An 8,340-nucleotide genomic window follows, 5' to 3' on the forward strand; every position below is an offset into this window, starting at 1 on the left:
CAAATATTTGTCTTAATATATAGCATACCTTTCTGTGCATAGAATACATTAAAGAAACACTTTCAGATACACTAAAACATCTTTGACAATAATGATACTAATAATAATGTCTGACATACTTCCCAAGTAGGGCCCATTTGTTACTATAAACCATTGTATGTACCTCAAACTTGTAACGTAATAGGCTTCATAAGGCTGGTTTATAACTTCAGGCTGCACTAAGTTGGATATTCCTAACCCATAACCCAGGGACTTGCTGTATATTTGTGAAGGTCTAGGAGGCTGATGTGATTACAAACAGCACTGCTTATGGTAGAGTAATCATATGTAAAATCCACAGAGTAATTGATTTGTGTTAGGATTAAGAGCTCCCTCTGCTACTGAAATTTTGTGCACTTTCCTCCCTGCTGACATTTTCTTAGAGCTAATAGTTCCTGGTGTAGACGATTTAGAAAACTCCAGAGTTTAGAAAACTCCATGCCCTAACGCCATGGATTGCTCAGGGGAGAGCTTGGTGAGGCAGAAAGGGTCACGGCCCCACAGTAGGCAAGGTTTCAAAGCAGAGGTCTGCAACCCTTGAGTATTCACATGGAACCCCACTGGGCCATGATGAGTGCTTAGACAAAAAAGCCTTAAGGCAGCTACCAAAGCACACCGGCTGAGTATAGGATGCCGGGTTTTGGCCTTATTAGCCATTGGCCTTGTACGAGTCCTTGTCAATCTCAGTTTCCTTGTCTGTCAGTGGCTGTTGTTAAGAGGTGCTGTCTACTTGGTCGATTCCAACTCACACGACCTCAAGTGAAACAGCAGAACTATCCGAGTTTTCTAGGAGGGAATCTTCATGGAAGCAGATTGCTAAATCCTTCTACCCTAGAGCTGCTGGGTGGGTTCAAACTACTAAACTTTCAGTTTGCTGATGAGCACGTAAGTGGGAGGGCACTGAAAATTTTTTAGTTGCCTCGAAGAGGGATCTTGGGTGGTGTAGTGCCTAAGGCACTTGACTGCTAACCAGAAGGCTGAAGGTTCAATCCCACCAGTCACTCCTCGGAAGGAAGGTTGGGCAGTCTACTTCTGTAGAGATACTGCCTCAGAAACCCAAGGAGGGGTTGCTGTGAGTTGAATCGACTTGATGGCAATGAGTCTGGATTTTTTGTTAAGGGGTCTATGATTTTAAGATCATTGATTGAGGAATATCTTTTTCAGGAACAAGAGGAACATTACACTGAATGAGCTCATCAACTGTAAGACATCAACTGATTCTCAAAATGTTACATTTTGCTTTTTAAAAATGACAAAGAATCGAGGACACAGGGCAGTATTTACTCAGTGAAGCATGTAAAGATTCAAGAAATTGTGTACGTAAAGCACCTATTATAAAGTGTTGTTGTTGTTGTTGTTGTTACGTGCCGTTGAGTCGGCCCCGACTCATAGCGACCCCTCCTTGGGTTTCCGAGGCAGTATCACTACAGAAGTAGGACTGCCCAACCTTCCTTCCGAGGAGTGGCTGGTGGGTTTGAACCGCCAGCCTTCTGGTTAGCAGTCAAGTGCTTTAGCCACTATGCTACCAGAGCTCCCTAGTATAAAGTAGGAGCTCAATAAATATCCATTCAAATGGCTTTCAATCTCCTTTACGAAGTTAAGTATAATTTAGGACATTCACTAGACCTACCCACAGCCAGTGGACTCATTTATCATTAGGGGATGAACCCATTCCAGTTTGGCCAGGACTTTCCCAGTATGGAATGGAAAGCGCCAACACCCCAAGTCCTAGGAAGCAAACTGGACTGACTGATCACCCAACTTCTTGTTGAACAGACAAATGAATTAAAGAACAACATGTTCTTCCACTATCCTTCCCCATACCCTAGAATCCAAGCAAATTTCATGGGTGGCTCCTTTAGCCTAGAATGTCCTTGCCGATAACCCTTTCCTCTGTTACCTCCATGAAGTCTACGGGCTCCGCTTCGTCTTATGATCTGTGCTGGTGGCACAGTTCAAGGCGAGCCACACTTACTCTCCCCACTGGGATGCACATTACAGGAAGGAAAAGGCCACCTCCCTTATCTTTATTCAAGTGCTTTGAATAGAATAGATGCCTGGTAAATAGTGGTTGAATGGAATAAAATTATTAAGGAAGAAAAAGTAGACCACTCCCTCCCCCAATGCTGTCCAGGCCAACTGCCCTCAGTAAGCCTGACTTCTTTTCCTCTTGGCTGCTTTCAGTATTTACTTTCAAGGGTTTATAGGATAAGGGTTTGTAGGGAGCATGTCCTAGTCCTGTCTTCCAACACACGGTGAGCTTTGAACGTGGATGATAACCCATACTCTCTAAGGCTTCTTCTTTTCTTTCTTTCAATAAACATCTTCACACAACAGACAGTAGAGCAATGTCACATAGCCCATGCTCATGGAACTGATTAAACGAGAAATGTACCTAATGTCTTAACTTTTCACAAGAGGTGAAAAGTTTCCCTGTGAGAAAATTTTGTTTCCCGTTACATGTTCAATCAAACAGTTTTCTTTTTTTCCCAAAATGGAATTACAATTCAGTCACGGTTATACCTTTTGTGATGATCTCAACCACAGATTAATGGTTGAGAGATCTCACAGACATGGCTAGCCTGGGTGAACCCAGGTAAACTGGAATAAAATGAATTTAAATCTCCAGGTTCAGGTCTAATCGACAGTAGGTACTCAACTCTCAAGGAAGTTTCAGGTACTTCCTTACAAACCTGCCCAAGGCATTCTGGGTGTGTAATCATTAATCTCATCTTATTTCTAGTCCCTCTGTCATTGCCCCTCTGACTTGGGGGGGGGTGGTGGTGGTGGTGGTGGTGGTGAAGATGACTCACATAGGACCATGCCCATTGATATTGGGAATTTTTTTTTCCTGCCAATTCTAGCTTATCTCCTCATCTCCATATTATTCTGGAAGAACCTGTTGAAATAGAACATTTAATAACTGAAGTCTCATTCCCTGACATAAAAAAAGCCATATTCTTTACAAAAGCATTTGGCTGCTAACCAAAAGGATGGCGGTTTGAACTCACCAGCTGCTCCATGGAAGAAAGATGAGACAGTCTGCTTCCATAATAATTTACAGCCTTGGAAAACCTATGGGGCAGTTCTACTCTGTCCTATAGGGTCATTATAAGTTAGAATTGACTCAAATGGCAGGATTATTTTGGTTTTTACTCAAAATGATTTCCATGGTGCCCATCTGTCTTGATCTTAAGTGCCTACCTAGATAGTTGTAAGGAACTCCCACCTTCCCTCCCTCAGGGTTTATAATGTAAGGCTCCGAGGTAATAGGGTTAATGCCCATCTAATCCACTGGTAAAATGTCACACAATGACAAATGTCTTTGTAATAATGAAATGTAGTGAGAAATTTTCAAAGACCCAGAATGTACACTTAGAAGTCTTTTTGATTCTCATCTCTCTCAGACAAGTAACAGGTGCAACACACTAACAAACCAAATTAGTCTACTCTCTTCTATTAAACTATACATATGCAGTCATTATAAATTTTGACACCTTCGAATAAAACTTTAAACACACACACACACACACACACGCACACACACACTCTGCTTTCGGTAATTGATGTTTTGTTAAAACTCTGAATTGTATATTGTCATGCTTTAAACAGAAACAGGGCAGCTCGCATGCATAGGCCAGACTACATGGGTCTAAGTCAGAATCCCTAACCCACTATTTTTATTTCTGCTTGGCTGCTGGAAATCTCACCATTAGAATCCTACAGGGTTTGCAGTTTGATTCAAGTGCAGTATTGTTTAGAAAGCACTAAGAAGGGAAACGCTCTAGTTACTATCCCCTAAGGCTAACATTGGTTACTTAGAAAAATAAATTATATCTAACTCTTTAGGGAGATTTAACTCATGGCTCAAGAGACATCAGGGCCTCCTATGTGGCCCAAAGCCAAGATTTCTGGGTTTTTGATGCAGGTTGACCAGAAAGATACATGGGACAGTCCTCAAGTCACCTTAACCAGCTTTGGTCCAGTCTAGTGCTGATTCATGTTGTCCTCCTATTTCTCTTCTGAAATCTGTTTTACAATGATTCTTTAGAGTGGACATAATGAATTTCAATTGATCTATATTGTAAGATCCAATATGAGCTTATGGGCTTGTTTTTTACAATGGGGCACACCAGATGTAAACACCAGAGGTCTAAGTATTGGTCTGTGGAAAGACACCTTTTAAGGCTAGAGGAATGGAGGAGATTTTTCTTCCTATCCCAATATAGCAATCATCCTTTGGGAATTTGTTCAAACCTGATTATTCTTTCCTACAGTGTTGAATGACACAAACACTTTAGTAATTCAAGTTAAAATCTGTCTTGGAGGAAATTCAGCTGGGATGCTCCTTAGAAGCGAGAATAGCTAGAATTCATCTCTTGTACTTTGGTCATGTTGTCAGAAGGAAGCAGTCCCTTGGGAAGGATATCATGCTACGTAAAGTAGAAGGTCAGTGGAAAAGGGGAAAAACCTCAACAAGATGGGCTGACACGGTGGCTGTGACCACGGGCTCAAGCATGGCAACGATTCTGAGGATGGCACAGGACTAGGCAGTGTTTCATTCTATCGTACATAAGGGTGGCCATGTGTTCAAACCGACTCAATGGCATCTAACTACAACAACAATGGTAACTCTGTGATCTATTTTGAGATGCTTGGAGGTACAGGAATCTGCTGGGGTGAGGAATGCTTTAAGGGAAACAGAAGCAGCCCTTGGGTCAGCCATAAACAGGGCAGGCATGCTCCTAGGATGAGATGATATAACAGTCTGCTGTTAGGAGAACAGGAGAACAACGCCAAGGAGAAACAGAGAAAGAAGGCTGTTTGAGCACACACAAAGAATTCAAAGTATCCTTGCTGCTGCATGTACCAAATTTCCCTAATATTCAGATTCTATGGGGACAATGAAATGTTAACTAATTAAATCTTAAAAAGTACATTTCCAGACATGGGTGTGTGAAATGGCAAAAATGACAGCACAAACATGGAAATGCTGAATTTCAGAGAAACAGGAAACCTAAAGGAAATCTAGCTTTGAATTTAACTGTACCTTGCCAATAAGCTCCAAATGTGCCAGGTCTGCAACCTAAAGACTGTCAATGTAATCCCTGCTAAGGGTTTCTCTTCCTCTGTCTCAGGGCAAGTATTTTTTCGATGCCAAAGACCTTTGACCATTTATGGTCCCTCTCTTCTGATTGAATAATAACTAATTGATAACATATGCTTTGTTTGGGCCTCTATCTACCACTAAACTATCTTCTTTTGAGTATATTTCTGGTGTTTTTCAATTACGCATTTGTGGCAACCAACCCTGCCCAATAAATGGACAGTACTTTTGGAAATGATCTATTTATGGTCTATTTTCCTCTCTAGATCATAAGAACCAGGAGGGCAGCCTTATCTGTTTTACTCATTCACTGTTATACTCCTCCTTAGTGGCTCTAGAAAGGTTCCTGCTATGAAATAGGCTCCCGATAATTTTTATTGTATGAATGAATGAATATCCCTTAGCTGGCTCTCCACGACCCCCAAGATCAGCAAACACTTGTTATGTTAAGCTGCTACTGGGGAAGCCTGAGAGATGTGGTGATTAGATGGGTCTTAAACACTACAGCTAAGAAAGAAGAGGTAAGGAGTAAGAAAACCTTTAAGTAGCCAGAAGCCTAAGGGACCAAGCTGCTAATAAGATGAAGCCAATTCTTTCTTCTAATCTTCTTGACCAAGGCAAATATCTGTAAAGCCAGATGGTAAATATTTTCAGTTTTGTTGGCCATATGATCTCTGCTGCAATTACTCAACTTTGCCAATCTAGCAACCAAAAAAAGCCATACATGATACGTAAATGAATGTGTGTGGCTGTGTTCCTAAACACTTTTATGTATGAACACTGACATTTGATTCTCCAAAAATTTCCACATGTCAAGAAGTACTATTCTTTGGATTTTACTCCTCACCCATTTGAAATGTGTAAACCATTCCTAGCTCACAGGATTTAGCCTGCAGGCTGTAGAGTTTGATGATCCTGCTCTAAAATGGAACCCTTCAGAATTATCCTGCCCTTTTTCCCCACTAGCATTAATCCCTTTAAATCAAACTTCCAAACAACAACAGTAACAGCAATATGACAGGAAGCTGTCACATAGTAACTTCTGGCCAAATGATTTTCTGTAATTTTTATCAAAAGTTTATCAACTTTGCCTTCAATCTGATATAGGGCCGAAGAATGAAAGGAAATCTACAAATAATCAAGGAATCCTCATGCTGGTTTGTATTACACTCCAGGGCAAACCCACCACAAAACAAGCACTAGAGCTGTTTTGGCTGGGCACCGTTAAGTCGATTTTTGACTACTAGTGACCCCATGTGACAGAGTAGAACTGCTTTGGAGGGTGTTCTGGGCTGTTATCTTTATACAAGTAGACAGCCAGATCTTTCTCCCGAGAAGCTGCTGGCCAGTTGGAACCATTCCTTTAGCAGGTGAGTGCTTAACCACTGCGCCGCCAAGGTTTCTTCAAAGTTGCTAAGAGAAATAAAACAAAACAAAAAACCTACTTGTCTTATTGATGGTCTAACTCTTTCCTACCCCTGCCATCTCTTTGCCAACAGGGAGGAATAATTGATACAATAAAATTCCTACCAGCCCCCCTGCGGAAGGAAGACAGGGCAATCTATTTCCATAAAGATTTACCACCTTGGGTTTAAGGGGTCGCTATGAGTCAGAATTGACTCCATGGCAGTGAGTATGGTGTGGTTTTTTTTTTTTTTTTTTTTTGGAGTACTTAAGAATGGTCCACCACTCAACTTTTAGTTCTGGAATGCCTACCTGGCAAACAAGGATGATTCTCGTAAACAATTTCCTTACCAGGCAGTTACTAACAATTTAACTGTATCAAATAAATAAATAAATGCAAGAACTTGTATCATTTTATAAATATCATCACCCATACATCTATACATCTAAATTCAGACAGTAATAGATATATAGAACTTGCTCTGTTGAATCTAATTCTCCAAGGCTTTAATGCTCTTTAATCTATGTGAAATTTGGAGAAAACTTTTTTGCCCCCCTTTGTCAACAAACATGTTCCATTTAAAGATGTTTCCAAAGACTTATATTAAAATTTTGAGACAGTATGATGTGCCCTTCATCTCTATGAATATCTTAATACTCTAATTAAAGTTCACATCTGGATTTTGAACAGAAAAATATTAACTATCTAAAGAAAATAACTTTGGAGAAAATCTTACTAAAAAAAAAACTAATTTGTCATATAAGATGATAACTAATTAAAAAAAATCCTTTCTATCCTGAAAAGTCACAACAAAAAGTTTAAGTGTGTTTTGGCTGATTTTTCTCTGCAACTATTTGAAGCTGTAAATGACTTAACTCAGTAAAATTCCAAATGTAATTATCTTCTGTACTTAGCCTAGGGCTCTCCATATATCTCGACACTGCTGTCTTGCATACGAAATAGGCTTTTCGATGGCTGGTAATAATATAATGTACAACATTGTTTTAATTTCCCCTAGTCTGCTAACCTCTTGCCTACACTAAACCAGCCAGAGGAAGAAGCCACATGAGTCATCAAGCACTCAAAAGCATTTTGGAACTCAGTTGCATAAATGGGGTTTGCAGGGTCAGGCTTTTGCAATTGTACATTTTAATAATTTCCATTTCTGACCCAATTTTTACTTTCAGAAACTAATTTTCTATTAATTATACCAAGAACAGGATTATTGTTCAAATATGGTGGCTCATCAAGTTACACCAGAAAACAGAAGGCACATTAGAAATGTGCCCCATCCCTCAAAAGGGGAATTCACAGGACGATGTACAAAAGTTTTATTTTCTCTATTCAGAAAGTACATTCAACAGTATGCAGTGGATTTTCAAACACAAGATTATATATATGTATGAAATATACGTTGTACATTATATGTGTATATATGAATATATACACATGTATATATGCATTGTGTGTGTGTATATATAAATAAAATGCAGTCGGGCTCTCAATACTTCTTAAGCATGGAGAGCAAAGGAAATAATGAAAAATGAGGAACAAATCCATGTATCACTTTGACTTTGTAAAATATGCTTTTGTGTATCTGCTCGCTAAGCCTTGTTTACAGTCACTCACCCTGTTCCCATTCATTCGCTTTCAATCTCACTCTCCAGTTCACCCTCCTTGTTCCAGGTTAGTACTAGGAACTTAGAGGACTTAAACCACAACAGATAAACAGAAAGTTAGAAACAGAGGAACAGAGAGACAGGAGGAGGGAGACAGGTGGAAAAAGTAA

General features: G+C 39.9%; 1 protein-coding gene across 1 annotated transcript in view; it reads right to left on the reverse strand.

Moving 5' to 3' along the window:
* FOXP1 (forkhead box P1) overlaps window positions 1-8,340 on the reverse strand; it is a 283,446-nt gene that overhangs the window by 36,793 nt on the left and 238,313 nt on the right.

Source organism: Orycteropus afer, unplaced genomic scaffold (genome assembly GCF_000298275.1).
Source record: "Orycteropus afer afer isolate SDZICR_OR568_19922 unplaced genomic scaffold, OryAfe1.0 scaffold00149, whole genome shotgun sequence".
Taxonomy (NCBI): Eukaryota; Metazoa; Chordata; class Mammalia; order Tubulidentata; family Orycteropodidae; genus Orycteropus; species Orycteropus afer.